The sequence below is a fragment of the Polyodon spathula genome, chromosome 3 (genome assembly GCF_017654505.1).
Source record: "Polyodon spathula isolate WHYD16114869_AA chromosome 3, ASM1765450v1, whole genome shotgun sequence".
Taxonomy (NCBI): domain Eukaryota; kingdom Metazoa; phylum Chordata; class Actinopteri; order Acipenseriformes; family Polyodontidae; genus Polyodon; species Polyodon spathula.
This window is the reverse complement of record NC_054536.1, coordinates 80,353,210-80,372,323: the sequence shown is the minus strand read 5'-3', so window position 1 is coordinate 80,372,323 and position 19,114 is coordinate 80,353,210. Positions and strand designations below refer to the sequence as shown.

The following is a 19,114-nucleotide window of genomic DNA, read 5'->3' as shown; positions in this document are numbered from 1 at the left end:
AATAACAGCATCATGGACAAAGAGAAAAAAATTGCAAATATACTAAATGATTACTTTTCACAAGTTGTTACCAAGGAGGATATGGACAACATGACCCACATGACGACCTGTTCGTATCCAGTCTTAAATAACTTTAGCATAACAGGCAGAAGTGTTAAAGGGATTAGGAGCTCTTAAAATAAACAAATCCCCTGGGCCGGATGAGATCCTCCCAATAGTACTCAAAGAAATGAAAGAAGTTATTTACAAGCCGCTAACCAAGATCATGTAACAATCTCTTGACATAGGGGTTGTATCGACGACTGAAGAATTGCAAATGTAATACTGATCCACAAAAAGGGAGAAAAAACAGATCAAGGTAACTACAGACCAATAAGCCTGACTTCTATTATATGTAAACTTATGTAAACTATAATAAGATCCAAAATGGAAAATTACCTATATGGTAACAGCATCCTGGGAGACAGTAAGCAACATTGTGCTATTGGAAAAACAATAAGCCCCTGGACAAATTTCATATAAAGAAACATGACTTCATGGATGCTGCGTCACTTGGAAAACACTGCCTGTTTTTATGGTTCAACATTACAGATGAGCTGTTAAATGGGATAGGTTGAATAGTTTGGATAAGCATTGAACATGTTAAGTGTGATGCGCATACATTTACTCTGTGGATGTGTCAATGTGTTCTTTGTCCAAGACCAATAAATGTGCAACACGTTTTTATAGTTGTATACACTTACAGTAATTTCAAATCAAGAATAATCGTTAAGGGAACTTATTACCATGGGAAAACAGTTGCACACAGCTTCCCATTTGAAACTAAATAGATATACTTACACAGAACTATGAAATACTAGGGAGTTTCCAAACCACCAAGAATGTGACTTTTCAGGTATGTGTTGGAAACAAGGCATACAATTACATAAAGCAAGCACTATTTTAAGACAAATGTAAAATGAATTTCCAAATCAAAGAATCATTTTGAAATAGCCTTTAATAGCATAATGAAATTAAAATCCAAATGAGAGTATTTTCTGGATTAGTTAAATTGTAATTATGAGGGCCTTTAAGAGCTAGCCTATGAAGGTTACAAAACCATTGGGCTTGCTGTTTCTTTTCTTTTTTATGATTTCAGTCAGTTCATTATTATTCAGTTATGCAAATGATTCTTAGAAAACAGTAATTGCCTGTGTTGCTTCCCCCCCCCAAAATTTCTCAGCACGTATTTCTATTGAGCATCATTGCTCTCTCCCTCAATTCCTGCTACATTTTTTAAAATGTATTTCTATGCTTTCAGTCATTGATTAAAGATACACTTAAGCAATAAGGCACTTGAGGATATGGGTTGTGCTGGATATTGTCACTTTTTGGTGTGTTGTTAGGCACTAGATGCAGTCGAGTGCCTGCAACCAAGCAAGAAGTGACAATATCCAGCAAACCCAATGCCCTCAAGTGCCTTATTGCGTTTAGAAAACAGATTTATAAACATTTTATAAAAAAGGAGAAATCTATATAGTTTCTAAAGATGTATATTAACATTTTGAGGTGTAACCTTCTACAACAGAAAATAGTCCATATGAACTAAACATAATATTCAAGTAAACCATATTCCTTTTTTTTTGTTTCAGTAAAAGCAATTTTTTTTTTTTAATAAAAACTTTAAATAACTGTAAAAACCTTGCTTAGATGTGTTTCTGTTCACTTTTCTGACTTTAAATAATTATCAAAAAAGCCCTGCTTAGACCCCATTCACACCACTGGACTGGCCCTGGGCCGCCTCAGATTTAGGTCTGCAACCCCATTCACATTTGCAGTTTAAGGCACCTTTGCATGTTCACATATGTGACTGAAAAGCAGGACTAAAATGTGGTGAATCGCTTGTTTTTTTATGGAACTACAGCCTGCACTCAGAATGGAAGAGCTACCGGAATATACAGTAATCCTTGATTTGTAGCAGATATTTCTTATTAATATATATTTTTTCAATGTAGCACAGAAGCAATTGTATGGTATATATTTAAAAATATATTATTGATTATTTTTATGGTGTGTAACGGGGTGATGGTACAAGCTTAACCCGGCCCACAATCACATTATTCTTTCAAGAACACGGAGGTATTTAAAACACAGGGAACAGCAACTTGCTAGTGTTGACAGGTATAAATCGTAACAGACACTTCACTCAGATTGCAAGTGACTATCAGGTTGTACATACTATGACAAGCTCGCGACTGACCACCTAATAAATAATACTACTGCTCTCTCCTAAGGAAAGACACAGCATTAAATAAATGGCTGCAGTGCACAGGTGTAGTTGGTGCAGTGCTCAGGAATAACACACACAAGACAGTGAAAGTTCAATAAAACATCTCCTTTATTTGGCTGGGTTGCGTGTCAACAACACTTAAATAATAGGTACAGGCGCTACACAACCATGTGTATCACACCGTGCAAAACAAGGGTTTCAGTCCCGAAATAACACGACTTTATAACAACACCAAACACAGACACAGTCACTTCTCCAGACAATGAGTGCTCGAGTGCAGGTGGGGTGAAAGACAACAGTTTGTGAAACAGTGGTGCAGTGTAGTCTGGGTTTTGGTGCTGGCTAGTAGTGACAACACCTGGGTTTGTGTTAGCCATCTAACAGGGACAAAAGACACACAGCACAATCAAACAAACCATGAAACGCTCACGATAATTATTTACTTCAGTTTCCTAAACAGGTCCTTTCAGTAACCACAACGAAGGAACAGATAGCAAGGCCACTTCCCCTAAATACCCTCAGTCACACCCTCTTTTGGTGGAGGAGCCAATCAAGTATCCTCCAATCTGTGACTGACCCATCGCCTACCACATTAAGGCGATGACTTCTGGTATTGTGGCTCCACCCTCTTCCTCGATGGTCAGCTTCTGACTGACCCTGGAATGAACTTCCAAACCATCCAGTATAGGGCACACTGTCCTATTATACATCGCCCACACAGGTCGGGAGGGAGATTGTTGACTTAGATTCATTCGATCTCTCTGTCAAAATTACACATATTTCTTCTCATTTATACATATTTGTTTAACCTGCATGAATACCGTCTCTGTTACAAACACACTCGTTAAACTATTCTATTCTTTACTCGTTTTTATTATCATTGTCATTATTATTCTCTAGTCCCTAACCATCACCACTTCATTGACGGAAGTGCCCTAATCTAAATACAGCAATACACCAGCATATATACACTGAGTGTACAAAACATTAGGAACACCTTCCTAATATTGAGTTGCACCCCCTTTTGCCCTCAGAACCTCAATTAATCGGGGCATGGACTCTACAAGGTGTCGAAACATTCCATAGGGATGCTGACCCATGTTGACTCCAATGCTTCCCACAGTTGTGTCAAGTTGGCTGGTAGTGGATCTCTACTCCAAATAGCTTGTTCCATCTCATCCCACAGATGCTCAATTGGATTGAGATCTGGTGACTGGGCAGGCCACTGCAGTAAGCTGAATTCACTGTCATGCTCGTGGAACCATTCCTGGACAATCCTAGCCTTGTGGCATGGGGCATTATCCTGCTAAAAAAAATCCATTAGCAGACGGATACACTGCTGCCATGAAGGGATGCACCTGATTGGCAGCGATGTTCAGATATCCTGTGGCATTCAAACATTGCTCCACTTTTATCAAGGGGCCCAATGTCTGCCATGAAAACACACCCCACACTATCACACCACCACCACCAGCCTAAAATTTTGACACGCAGCATGATGGATGCATGTACTCAAGTGGTTTTCTCCATACCCTAGTCCTCCCATCAGCGTGAAACAGCAGGAACCGGGATTCATCAGACCAGGCAATGTTTTTCTAATCCTCCAGTGTCCAGTGTTTGTTTGTTTTTGTTCCTTAGCCCACTGCAACCGCAGTTTCTTGTGTTTTACTGAAAGAAGTGGAACTCTGTTAGGTTGTCACTTGCCATACCCCATTTGTATCAAGGTACGAAGAGTTGTACATTCTTTTATGAGTCTTTCGGCACCAATGTTGTACTGGACTGTCAGTTGACTAACTGTAGCCCATCTGTTGCTCTGCACAATTCGTGTCAGCCTCCTTTGGCCTCTTTCATCAATGAGCCGTTTTCGACCACTGGCCTGCCGTTGGCTGGATGTCCTTTGGGTGGGGAACCATCCTTGATACACAAAGGAAACTGAGCGTGAAAAACCCAGCAGCATTGCAGTTCTTGACCTACTCAAACAGGCACGCCTGGCACCTACTACTATACACCGTTCAAAGGCACTTAAATCTTTTGTCTTGCCCATTTACCCTCTGAATAGCACACATACACAATCCATGTCTCAATTGTGACAAGGCTTAAAAATCCTTCTTTAACCTGTCTCCCCTTCATCTACACTGATTGAAGTGGATTTAACAGGTTACATCAATAAAGGATCACAGCTTTCACTTGGATTCACCTTGTCAGTCTATTTCATGGAAAGAGCAGGTGTTCCTAATGTTTTGTACACTCAATGTGTATATAATATATAATATCAAATACACTTTGCTCAACAATATGCATGATACATAACAAACCACGGCTCTATCGCCAGTAGAATAACAATAACAATCACAATAACAGGCAATGAAAGATTACAGTGAGTGTCTCACCCTTACATGGTGCATGAACGATCTTAATATTTGTGGATGAGAGCGATATTTTTTATGTGTGTGTGTAAAAGCAAGCATCTAAAGAAATGATTTACATTTGAAATTAAAGATGCACACTTCTGTAGCTATGTATGTAGTATGTCGTTGTGTGCAAAATAAACAATGGTAGCTGAATATGCCAAGTCACCAGCATTATTGATCATTATTGAGATCCACAATATTGCAGTTCTTACATTTATCTCTTAGTGTGACAAGGTAGCTGAGTGGATACAGGTGCAGAGGTGACGCAGTACAGGAATGAAACAGACAGAAACTGTAATCCGGTTTGGAAAAGGTGCTTTATTTTTAATCCAGGTCTGGTTACAAACCAGTGGTTACAAATAACTAATCCCGGCAATAGACAACAATGTGTAATGCACGGAGGTAATAACAACGGATTGCAGTCCAAACAATAAAAACGAATTATCCACCCCACAATAATACTCAACACAGTCACCAGTCCTGGGTGCATGCAGTAGTGCTCATGGTGGGTGATAACAGGCTATTTTGCGACTGTGGTGCAGTGTTGTTCTGGCTTTGTGCTGGCCAAAGCGATAGCTCCAGATACGTGTTAGCCGTCTGGCGGTCCACAAACAAGACAATTACTAACAAACGCAAACAAACAAAACACTCATGATTGCCATTCAGTTTTCACTGGGGTCTCTCACAGTCCTTCTAGTTTCAATTCACAAAACCAAGTGAAGGAAGAGATTAGAATTCTCCATCCACTTTTATGCAGTCACACATGACCCCTTGGTAAACAAGTGCAGGTGTCTCTACAATCTGCAGCTGCTACGTCGTTTCCCTTCTGGGAAGTCGATCAGACTGCAAGATCAAGTCAGCTTGTCCAATGAACTCTGTTCTCGCTGCTTAGCGCCCTCACAGGTCGGGAGGGAGATTTACAACCAAGATTCATTTTATTTCTGTCACTGTAACTAAATAACAGGAAGGTTAATTGTAATATATTTTAATATAATTGTAATTGTAATAATTTATTCAATATTTTTATAATTAAAGTTTTGTGATGTAGAAATAATTACCATTCAATATTGATCCACTGCCGTCTTGGTTAACAGAGCATTCAGCTTTTTATTTACCTTTTGCGTGCGTGAGAGTAGTGTAGCGAGGAGTGTCTACTAGCTAGCTATGCAACCACATTGGTCATGTGATACGAAAAACCAGCCCTAAATCTGCTTTGTTTTCATACTTATGTAAAGGCCTGCCCTGGTCCCGGATTGAAACAACGGCCAAAATCTGGGCTGGCCCTGGGCTGCCTTTTCTTTTTTGGAGCGTTCACATATGTGAAAAGGAGGCCCTGAGGTGGCCTGGGGCCACCTTAAATTGCAACGTAAAGTGTCAACAGGGTCTTATTAGTTGTATGTCTGTGATCCCTTCCTGCATATTCTACGTAACATTGTTGCTAGGTAATTCACTCCCATTTGCTCTAGCGTATACCAAACAGCGCAAGAGTTTAAGGTTCTTTGTTGGGATGAAGCATATTAATTAAATAATTTATTTAAACTCAAATTGTGTTATTATTATTATATATATATATATATATATATATATATATATATATATATATATATATATATATATATATATATAGAAAGCCAGTCATTTAAGCATTTAACAGCCCAGTTTATTTGTTGTATGGTATTAACTTCATTTTGAGTTTTTTCAAGCAAGTCAATGTTAAATTTTTGTACCTGTAAAGAGAGTGACTGCGTGGTAGTAAAGCAGAGAGTGGAAAAAGGCGAGAGTCGGATGGTTAAGGCTTTGAGTGTAGTAATGTAAATACTGTCAAAAAATATAAAAAATATCCACAGTTAAAAGTTAATGAACAGTCAGTTTCACAAAATCACAAACCTGCTAAAAGAATATTTGACAACTGGATCTGACCGAAGTTACAGAAAATGACTGGTATGTACTACAAATAAAATACCAAAACAACATCTTGTTAAAAATAGCACACTGATTTGTAGTGCAAAATGAATATCAACTGGAAAATCTGAAAAGATACCTTGATGTCTTCAGTATCTTCCATGACAGCAGGTATTTCGGCAGGTGTTTTCTTTGATTTTGGTGGTGCAGTGATACGTGGTTAGCACAGGTGCAGTGATTTATTTGCCTTTGTTCCCAAGTAGTTCCTAATCGTGACATTGTGCTGGATATTGTAACAGCTTGGAACACCGATGGACCAATCAGCATGCAGCATTCTAACAATCTGTTTTATAACTGGAATTATATTCTGTTGATCCCCTTTATAGATAACTTAAAAGCTCACAGTACTTAAAATTAAGGCGCTAACTGTCAGACAGGTACAGCCAGAAATCAACTTCATCAGCAAAGAACTGTCAAAAATCCCTTTAACCACTGCAGTGTAGGAAGTTTTGATTAAAACTTTTTAATATCCAACATTTAGAAACAGAACTGAAGCTCAATCAGCCTTGCAGTGCATGCACAGAAGCCCAGACTAGTCTATTCTCAATTAAAACGTGCCATAATTAGTTTGACATATTTTTAAATCAACAACATCTGTTGGAAGCTCTCAAATTATATGAGCCTATCCATAAAATATAATTGCTTTGCAACATTTTGTACAATTCTATAATTACCAGATTTCTCTGTTGAAATATTACTGTTTTGAAGCAGGAAAAATAAATAAATAAAAATTCTACTCACAGATATGTTTGTGTAATTTACAACACTCAAATTCCATTCTAGTTCAGGATAAATTATTCAATGCATATTATGGAATGCATTCAGCTAGCCTAGTTAATATATGAATGGATCCTAAACAAAGTTGATAGTCCTAGTCAGCTCTCATAGTGCCTATAAAGAGCACAAACAATAGAAATAGACTGCCAGATATTTAGAAAGGTTATAAACAAGAGGCAGATCAGAATTGCGACTGCTTTATAGAAATGCTTTTCCATTTCCATCTGTCCTAAACACACAGGACCTTTCTCACTTCCCTCCTTGTCTTAATCTCGCTAGATTACATGCTAAAGGCAAACAAAAAAAAAATCTGAAGAATCTCATTTTTGGTGAGAAGCCTATTAAGATCAAGTAACTACACTGAGCAGAATTACGTTAGATTTCCCAGGGGGTGTGAATCACTAGAGCCTGATTAGCTTTATCTCAGTGATCTAGGACATACTTTAAAATTACAATAAAATGGAAAACCTTTACCAACAATATATAGGTTCCACTCACATATCTGAAGTGTAAACGTAATTTTAATAAATACAGTTTATTGTGGTTCAGGAGAAAATTTTAATAAATAAAGTTTATTGTGGTTCAGGAGAAAAATACTGAAGACAATTTGTTGACCCATGTCATCTTTAGAGATGGAAAGAGTAATGAAAATATCTTACTCCCACCATCATCTACATAGAAAAAATATGCTCCCACCTCCACCGCTACGGGAAGATTACCTGCTGCTTCCGCCTCCATCACCAGAGGAGCTGGAGCTACCATCGCCTCCCTAGGGACCGCTCCTGCCCTGTCATGCAACGCCTAGGGTTGCCAAGCCTGCCCTGCCTAGAACTGCAAAGCCTGCATCGACTAGGGCTACAAAGCATACATCGCCTGGGGATACCTACACATCATCGCCCAGGAATGCCTGTACGTCACCGTCCAAGTAGGCCTGCTCATCACTGCCCAGGGAGGCCTAGACATCACCGCCCGGGTAGGGCTGTTCATCATCGCCCAGGGATTAGTTGTGTCCACTAGCAGCAGTTGCGCTGCTGGAAAGTCTGGGGCTGGACCCCAAGAAAAGGGAGCTGCCGGCTACAGAGAAGGAAGGGAGATGAGGAGACTACCTCCACCCGTAGCAGTTTCACTGGCGGAGTAAGCCACTGCCATGGCTGGAATGTCCCGTGCTGAGGGCAGCAATACCACTGCCAACACCACCATCACTGCCGGAGTGTCTCGCGCTAAGGGCAGCATTAACGCTGTCAGAGCCACCATCACTATCAGAGTTTGCAGCGCCAGCGACATTGCCACTGTCGGCGTTGCCAGTGTCACCACTTCTGCTGCCAGCTTTGCCACTGACCACATTGCTGCCCGTGGGCCTATTAAATCCTCTGTTGAGGTACCAGGACTCGGACCAAGACTTTTGGGCCGTTAACCCCTTGCGGTCCTATGTCTGACCAGGTCCGACATTACAATTTTCCTTTTCCAGTCCGATGTCGGACCATGTCTGACATTATCAAAAGACGTAAAGCACAGGTCTCTAATCCTTTTTTCTCCGGAAAAGCTGAGAACACATTTCAATGGCAGAGTGTGACCGATTGGAGCCGAATGAAGCCGAAAAAAAGGGGCGTATCTGAGTAATACAGATAGCCCCTGCACCACAGAGATGACACTGGCACAAACAAAGGAGATAGCTGCTTCCGCCTCCAGCACTCAAATTATATCATGGACATTTGCACAGCTTTTTGAGATGTTATAGTTATAAAAAAAATGACTTGACAGCAAACAAGGGGTGGGGCTTGGCTGGAGATGCACTACTGATGTCCTTTTACCATGCAGTGCCTTTTAAACCTGTTTTACTCTAAAAAAAATTTTTAACCCTTAGTGGTCCATTTATTCAGAGCTTGTCAGACGCATCAGGTCCAATTTATTTTCACACGCGCTGTTTATTTTACATGGGCTGTTTACATTTTTTTTAGAGTAAAGCAGGTTTAAAAGGAATTAAATCACAAAAGAACACTCAGTACTCCATCTCCAGCCAATCCCCACACCTTGTTTGCAGTATATTTCACATACCTCTTTATAGATATGCATACTAATAAATCCTCTCCTGATCACTCATTTTATCACCAAACTCCTCAATGTTTTCTAAGTCATTATTTTATTACTATAACATCTCAGAAAGCTCTGGAAATGTCAGAGACATTCTTTGAGTGCTGGATGCAGGAGCAGCTACCTCCTTTGTTTGTTTCCATGTTATCTCTGTGGTGCAGGGGCTATCAGATTTCGGCTTCATTTGGCTCCTATCTGTCTTACCCGGCCATTGAAAAGTTTTCTCAGCTTTTTCCGGAGAATAAATGACTATAGTCCTGTGTTTTAGTCTTTTTGATGATGTCGGAAAGGGAAAATTGTAATGTCGGACCTGGTCCAACATAGCACCGCAAAGGGTTAAACAGCGCGTGTGAAAATAAATTGGACCCAACGTGCCTGACAAGTGCTGAATAAATAGACTGCAAAGGGTTAAGGGGGGAGGTGGATGTTGGGGCCAGGTGTGTGCTGGGGGGGGTGGGGGGTGGTATGTAGCAGGGTATAACAGCACGTTAATAGGAGGCAGGGGAAGAAATGTATTAATTTGCATTTAAGAACAGGCGATTTAATGTATTGTTTTGTGCGTATTTAAAATAATGGTTTGTTTAGTATTGTACAGTTAAATGTGGTCTGGCAGAGGCAGTTTTAGCAGCTCTGTCAGACGTCTTGTGAGAATGCGTGTTCAGCATCAAATTAATTAACACAGTGGCTGTCGACCACGCAGATCAGTCTCGTGTAGAATGTGACCTTCTCCGGACCGATTAATTTATTGATAATCCGGATTTGGTCACATGTATAAAAACCTGCAGCTTTTGTTGTTCGGTGTGGATGTTTAACAGGAGGAATTTGTGTGTGAGAGACAGGAGAAAGAAATGAAAGTGAAAATAAAAATAAGAATTGCTGGTTGTGCTGGAAGGACCAGCACGGTGCTTGTCTGGTGGGGGTATTTTTGTGTGTGTTCGAGATTTGTTTTTGTACGCACTTTTATTTTGCTCTGCGAGAGTTGTTTTTGTTTAATTATTTTATTTTTTAATAAAACACAACCCACCACATCAAAGTGTGCTGGGTCACTACTCAGCCATTCTGTAACAATGTATAAACATGCCTGTTTTCAATTCTCCATGTTAAAAACGTTCTTGTGTGCTTGTTACTGAAACAACAGAAGTGGAATGGTGTTATCGTTATTTGATAGATAGATTTGAAACATAGATTGGCCCTGCATTGTCAATTAAACATGCATCCATAATAATCATAAATAAAAGCAAAATAAACCATACAAATTTAGTTCACATACCTTATCAGTAACCAGATTCAAAACTGGTAAACCACTAAGTTGCTATTACACAGATGTGTTGATCTTACTTTGAAATAAACACCAAGTGTATACTAAGCGTGCACCTTGAAGTTATGTTTAGCAGCCTACAAACCAGGACTGTTTTATCATCAACATATTACTTGTGCTTCACTGTTGTGGCCCATTGTCTGTTTCTGAGGTCTTGAAAGGAGCCTCTTGTAAACGAGTCAAATTCTTCAGGAACAAAATTGAATAATTTGTATGCACTTTAATTGAAAACCTGACAGCTGGGAAGAGTTACAAACAAATTAACAAAATAGATGGCATTCACTTCTTATCATGACACTGATAAGCTTCAAAGTTTATAAAATGTCTATACTGATTGAAAGTGTTAAGTAGCATCTGCGTCAGATAATAATGTAGCTAAATTATGACAAATGTACTTTCATTTTTATCTACAAGTGCTTGGGGTAAAGTTTTTTTTTTTTCTTCTTCCATTAACATTTTGAATATGTTTAAACAGGCAAGACATACTCCCATAAAAATGTGTCAGTTTTTATACCTTGGTAACCAGAGTTGCCATAGTAACGTGAATTCATGTTTCACTTGTAAAATCTGCTAACATCCCATTCCTAATAAGATTACTTAGAAACCTTAAAGGAAGACAAACCCCATATTTGAGGATCACATTTAGCCAGACATCATATATATATATATATATATATATATATATATATATATATATATATATATATATATATATATATATATAGAGAGAGAGAGAGAGAGAGAGAGAGAGAGAGAGAGAGAGAGAGAGAGAGAGAGAGAGAGAGAGAGAGAGAGAGAGGGAGAGAAAGATTAAAACAATTATATTAGCTTTTTAACAAGGTCATAGTATGAGATTTTGTGTTAGTTAACTTCAGCAGGTAAATCTATGACTTATATAAAAAAAATCTTTAACTCAATAAAGAAATTCTGAAAGCAGGCCTGGTAGAGAGCAGCAGGCGAGCTACAGTAAAGTGGGCTATGAAAGCCTACAGAACCCATTTTCCTGTACGGTTGACCATAACCACTGTATTTAGTTAACCATATAAATAAATAAATACATATTGGATGGAATCTGCCCTCCAGTTAATTAAGTGAATGATCTTTTCTGATCGCTGAACGATTTGTGCTACAGCACTTCGATTTGATCACTGTCCAGACGCCAATAGCTTTTTTCTTGTTGTACTGTTGATGCTGTTTATAGATATATACTGTACTTTTGCAAACATGAAACTGAGCAGCAATTCTGGAGCTCGAATTCTCTGGTCCAATTTCACTCCTCGGGCTAGCCTGAATTCTAAAATCTGAATTCGGGCTGGAAGGAAACTGCATCACTAAATGTCAATCAAACATGTTGCAGGAACATTCCAGATAACGGGACATTTTGGCTGCCATTAAATTCAGTGGATTTGAAACTTTGGGGGATTTTGACTTTTTGAATTGCCGTTTTTCACTTTGCACGTTCAGAAAGAAAAAAGCAATGCAGTTTTGCATTTATACTTTCAATTCCAAAAACATTCAAATAAATGTTTACTTAATGAAATCTGTCTGCTAAACAGTATCTCATTTACAGGAACTCGTTACAGCCTCTACAATGTCACTGCAGCAACTTAGAGAACAATAAAGAAGTCCTTCTAATCAGTGACAGTATTTATCGTTCTTAAAATCGACCTTAATTTGAAGGTACCGGTAAACTCTTACGATACGCATTTGCTATATCTCAGTTCAAAAATGTAGATATGGTTCACAACATAACACAGTGGAATTATCACAGTGTCATGTAGTTATTGTAGGACAGTATTGCCACGTGTGAAAACTTTAACAAACTAAAGTTGAAACTAAAATGCTTTAATTTGCTTTGAAATAATTTCAAACTGGTTAATAGACTAGCAAGCACTGGTAAAATCAGCTCAGTTTTATATGGTGCAGAAATAATTTATTTTAACATTTTGTTTTGTTTATGGACTTTGCAATACCTGCATGTGACAGGGTCTTCCAGTTTACACTGCCTCTGGGTTTCTGATCGCATCAGATCAATTCCAGATTTTTTAAATGGAAATGTCTGGTCTACTTTGAATGTTTTCAAGCAAACTGGTTTAATTATTCTCATATCCACTTTGACACATTATTTCCCTTGTCCAGCGCTTCTTTAACCTGTTCTGCATACCGGTCTGCCAGAGGGCGGGATCGCTATGAGCCCTGTAAGCAACCCTCTGACTGGTGGAAGAATTATTGGCGATCCAATCAAACTGCCAATAAAGCCTAAAAAATTCTCCACCGAAATGTCCTGTTATACGGTAATTATACACCCAGGTTCGTGAAGACCAAAAACAAGTATGGTGAGAAAGACATTTTTACTGAATAAGAAAAATACGAAAACATTAATACAAGTATAAGGCTTTTCTTTGTTAGATGCAAGAATTCGAAAGAATATCTAGATGGATTTGTCTTTTAAATCATTAACAATTTGACTATAATACCGTCTGCAGCGAATTCATGTCTTGACCTTTAACTATTTCTGAGGAAAATTTAAATTCAAGTGTAGACTTTATAAATAACAACAAAGGAAGACTAGGCAAAAGTTTCGGCTGATGTCTTCACCAACATGCTGAAATCGTATCTTGATAAACATTATCAACAATGCATACGTGTAAAATCTATTATTTTACTGCCATAGTTTAACTTTTTAGTAATAGACTTTCTGCAGCTTAAACACAGATATGAAAAAGAAAACATGATTCTTGTTTTTTGAGTTCACTTAGGACAGATTGTATGCTTCCGGGCTGTACATAGGAAGTACAAAATGTACAAACTGTGATTCCCATCTGTGCTGCTAAAAGATTGAACAGAATACTTCTGGCAAAAACCAGAAAGATAAATTAGATTTTTGTACGGTACATAAAAAAATAGCTGACATAACACAGATATTTAGTCACCAACTAAAATTAAGTTAAATACAAAATAAAAGCAGAAAATGGAAACTCCAGGAAAACAAAGGATACAAATATTGGTGGAGAGAAAAATGGTAATATAATCTTGCTTAAATAATTTGCAGATGTAAGAAGCATTCTGTATAAAAAAACACAATTTCACACTGCCAAAAACGTCACCACAGCACTTTTTGAAGGCCACTTTAAACTAGCAATTGATTTGTATCTGTGCTGCAGAAAGAAAGTCTAATTCCTAATTAATCCCCAGTTGCAGTGGAATGAGGTTAAAGGAAGAAAATGGTATAATAGCTCTCATATATGTAAGATAGATGAGTATCTGTCAGGTAATTAACCCTACCCTGTGATAACTTTGATTTTGACAGGCATCAACACTTACTAGGACAGGAACAATTAAACTGTTGGGATGTCCTGATGTTCAGGCTCACACAAAGATGCATGGAAGAATAATAAAAACAATCAGATCTTGGAACGCTCTTTGGTTTTGGAAGATTACAAGTTGTTTTGTTTACTGGCCATTTCTATGGAAATTGCATACTGTTTTGAAGACCACAATACAGCTAGCATTAAAGCTGAGACAATAAGCTTTCAAATTATATCTGATGCCTTTGTGTATAAATGTGGGATTAAATTCCAAAAATAAACCTTTTTTGATACATAACATAGATGTATTTAAAACGTCGCTGCAAGAGCGTGCAAGCTAAAGACTGGAGGAATCAAGATTTACCTGCTCACCTCAATAGAAGTAACCTGTCGTTCAAATAGTGCCACCTTGTCAGTGGAGGAGAACAATACTCAAGTTAGCTTTTTTCCAAAATGATTATATAATTTCTTTGAATCATGTTTGTTATCAATATTTTCTAATTATTTATGAAGAGGTGCACCACAATCAAGAATAAAAGGATACATTTATGCAAAGTAAAATACAAAAGTTAAAGTGGCAGCTATTAAAACACTGTAGCCCTAACAAGAAGAAAAAGAAGAAGAAGAAGAAGAAGAAGAAGAAGAAGAAGAAGAAGTGTTAGACCGTTTTATGGCTCCCAAGCCCCAGTAACATTACCAGTAGAAGCGAGTTGAGTTTGTTAGTATGTTGGTCAGACGGTTTTGAAATAAAAGCAGTTTGCTCTTAAGGGAGCGTTTCGGTGAAATTTGTTGCAGCCATTTTACTATTGAACTGTATCACAGCAACTTCTGCTTTGCAAGCAGGTTTGGATGGTGATAATATATGCAAAGTGTCAGATCAATCACTTCAACGGTTCCAAAGAAGATTACAGCCATTTCGGTTTCACATCAGTTTCTTAAAAGTCAGTTGTATTGCTACAGTGTCAAGGATGATGCTTGTGAAGTTTCGAGTTAGTCAAGTAAACCGTTTGTCAACTGAGGCAGTTTTAAATTGCAGACGTAAACGTTCACCTGGCGACCATCTTGTTTTATAAAACATAACCACTTTGACATATCTGTATTCCATTGTTACTGGGACAATAACTACAAAGTTTGGAGTTTTTTGGTCAAACGGTGTTCAAATAGTAGCAGTTTGCTGTTAAGGGTGCATTTCGCTAAAGTTTGTGGCAGCCATTTTGACATTAAAATTTATCGCAGAAATGTCTGCTTCGCAAACTTGATGTGGGTTTGGATGCTGATGATATATGCCAAATGTCAGATCAGTCACTTCACTGGTTCCCAAGAAGATTTTGAAACGTTTTATCGAAAAATGCCCATTCACCCGCAATGTCAGAATTACAGTTTGGAATGACTAAGCTTCTGGTTAGGAACAGGGCTGAACACTATGGTTCTGACTTCAGCTCACAACCAGAGTGGTTTTAAAAACACACTTCTGGTCTTGTTATTTAATGTATACAATTACCGTTGAAGAAGGGACTTTACAGAATTGTAAAAATGACGTTTTTATAGAGTCTAAAAATACAAATATAACACATGTCTAAAACCTTGATGCTATTGAGTTCATTTATCCCAGATGACACTGCTGCAAGTGACAGCAGGAACACTGCAGTTTAGCAACCTGAGCAGCTACTGCCTATAAAAGTTAGACTGGGAGAACTTGAATCAGAATAGAGAGAACAGTGACTAAGTGCATCCACTGACTTTTATCAGTGCGCACCATGCTACCTGGACCGGAAATAATGAAGAATTAATTCGGGACTGCAGCCAAAGATGTAAACAACTCCACCAAGCTTCAGGATACATCTGGGATGCCTGAAGCAGTTCATAATTTTCATAAAAGTGATCCAGGAAGATAGAAATCAGCACAGATATTATATATATATATATATATATATATATATATATATATATATATATATATATATATATATATATAATATATATATATATATATATCAATAGTCAGTTGTATTCATACAGTAGCTCTTTAACTAGCTTTACTGCACCAAACAGTAGTTTCCAATCTATTGAATCATCACAAACTCAAAGGCTGGCTTTTCTAATATCCTATGACCTATATTTCCCTTACCTTTGTATGCGGGACAGGTAGGAATGTGATCCTATACTTTTTATTTAACAGCCTCTCAGGCCCACTTCCACAATTAAAATTACTCCCACAATATACAGTACTTGTATGTATGACTGCTAAATTCAAAGCACAGATTTGAATCAATTGACAATGGCAATGTCATTAGACACTCATGATACAACATTTAAGAGTCGACAGTTAATGTTTGTATATCAAAGAAATAACCTGAAGCCATTGCTGTCCTTTTCATTCCTTTCAGCAGACATTAGCGGTCACGAAAAACACTGGCCTTTTCCCTTCTAAAAATATTTATTTGAAACATTTGCTTTTCCTGCCCCTTTGAATGTGCTAAAACCATCAGGTTGTATGCGTGGAGTTAAATGACCAAGAGCTTGTGAGAATACTGCGTGTGACACAGTAAAGACGGATCTGTTTTGCGCCGGAAAGGTTAAGTGGAACAGTTGAAAAGAAGCTGGATAAATTTGGGGAGATCATCTACACGTTTGGAAGGGAGAGGTTTGGAGTTGAAAAAAGGAAGGAAAAAGTACAAACTATTCCAGCAGCTGAGGAAGCAATGGAGAAGAGCAGAACAAAGTCAGGAGGGACTCAATCTGTTACAAAGGGTCTGTGACAGAAATACAATTGGTTATAAATCTTCCTCCCAACCTTTTCCAAAATGGATTACAAGGCTATGTCTGTTTAATTACCTCACTGCATCACTCCTGCACCTGTCATAAAAGATAAGCTTGCAACATTGCGCAGCGCTGAGAGCCTACGGAAACGCTACAAATTAAAAAAGGCAGGAGTCTATGTCAATTCCTTCAGACATCCCACCAAATACCAAATGGAGGACTGTGCACCTAAGTGTAAAGAAGTAAAGCAAGCTGTGAAAAAAGCAAGGGCATCATCATCTCCAGGGCCTAATGGAGTTCCACACAGAGTGTACAAGAGTGCTTCTGGAGTTCTACGAATCCTGTGGAAATTGATGAAAGTGGCATGGGAAAAACAGGTTATACCAAGAGCATGGCATCAAACAGGGGGGGTCTTTATAACAAAGAAAAAGATTCTACAAACATCAGTCAGTTTTGTCCTATTTCCCTATTAAATGTGGAAGACAAGATTTTCTTCAGCATTATTGTTCAGAGATTGTCAACTTAATGATTAAAGAACTGCTTCATCGACACTTCAGTACAAAAAGCTGGCATTCCAGGTTTCCCAGGATGCTTAGAACACATCAGCGTAATCTTTCAACAAATTCAATCAGCAAAAAAGGAGAGGAAGGAGCTCCATGTGACATTCCTGGATTTGGCTAATGCATATGGTTCAGAGCCTCATGAACTCCTTTGGGCAGCGTTTGATTTTATCAGTGGACCGATGACAATAACAAATTTTGTGAAAGCCTACTTTCAAGTTGGAATAATGCCAGGATGCACCATTTCTCCACTGGCTTTTACCATGGCAATGGAAGTAATTATTAGGCCATCAAAATAGGTAGTGGGAGGAGGGCACTTGGCTTCTGGAATGCGACTACCATCAAATCGAGCATACATGGATGACAAGACAATCATGACTACAACAGTAGCCTGCACTAATCGGTTATTGGGCCAATTAACCAATAACATTGAATGGGCACGAATGGAATTCAAGCCCACTAAATCAAGGAGCATCTAAAGGGAAAGTAGTAGATAAAAGGTTCTGCAGTGTCTGAGAAGCCAGTGAATCTTGGGAGATGGTACGACAGGGATTTAAAGGACACAGTTCATGTGGAAGAAGTTAGACAACAAGCAATGGAAGGTTTGAAGGGCATAGACAGGAGTTCTTTACCGGGCAAACTGAAACTCTGGTGCTTTCAGTTTGGTCTACTGCCAAGGCTGCTGTGGCCACTGACTGTGTACGAGGTTTCTTTGACAACAGTTGAGAAGCTGGACACTTTAATCAGTTCATATGTCAGGAAATGGTTGGGAGTTCCACGCTGCCTCAGCAGAGTGGGACTTTATGGGAAAGGAATACTGCAGCTACCAGTCTCTGCTCTAACCGAGGAGTTTAAGTGTGCCAAGGTCCGACTGGAAATGACAAGTAGATTCACGTGACAAATGCATGAGGGAAGCAACACCTGTGTTGAAAACTGGAAGTGGGGAGCAAAGAAAGCCCTGGAATATGCAAAGGCTGCCCTTAGAATCAGTGATATTATGGGGCAAGTTCAGCAAAGGAGAGGGGGTCTTGGTCTCAGTTCAGCTCCTCCTACATGGGACAAGGCAACACAGGCTCAACGGATGAAGCTGGCAGTCAACGAGGTGCAAAAGCAGGAGGAGAGAAGGAGGTGTGTAAAGGCTGTTTCCCAGGTCAAGCAGGGAGACTGGATGAGATAGGAGAGTGTGGAACAATGCAAGAACGGCTGGCAAGACCTATGGACAATGGAACAGAGCAGGATCAGTTTCCTCATCAGGTCAGCATATGATGTTCTCCCATCACCACAGAACCTAAACCTCTGGGTGGGTGAGGATCCCTCATGTCCTTTGTGTTAATCACCTGAAACATTAAGGCACATTTTGACAGGATGTAAGGTGGCTCTTAGCCAAGGACGGTTACTTGGCACCATGACCAAGTGCTGCGATGTTTGGCCATAGCATTGGAAGACAACCGTAACATGACCAATACGTTTCTACCAGTTCCATCAAAGCATTGCACACAAAAGACAATATTCCTCTGAGCAACCACCAAGAAAAGGTGTTAAAATCAAGCCTCGCCAAAGACAACTGGAAGCTGCTAGAGACTGGAAAATGCTGGCAGACATTGGTCAACGGCTAATTTTTCCACCTGATATTGCCACCACTAACCTTCGACCAGACA

General features: G+C 38.9%; 1 protein-coding gene across 3 annotated transcripts in view; it reads right to left on the bottom strand.

Annotated features, from left to right (window-relative positions):
* LOC121313471 (nucleolar protein 4-like) overlaps positions 1–19,114 on the bottom strand; it is a 114,605-nt gene that overhangs the window by 48,495 nt on the left and 46,996 nt on the right. The gene's annotated exons all lie outside the window — the stretch shown is intronic.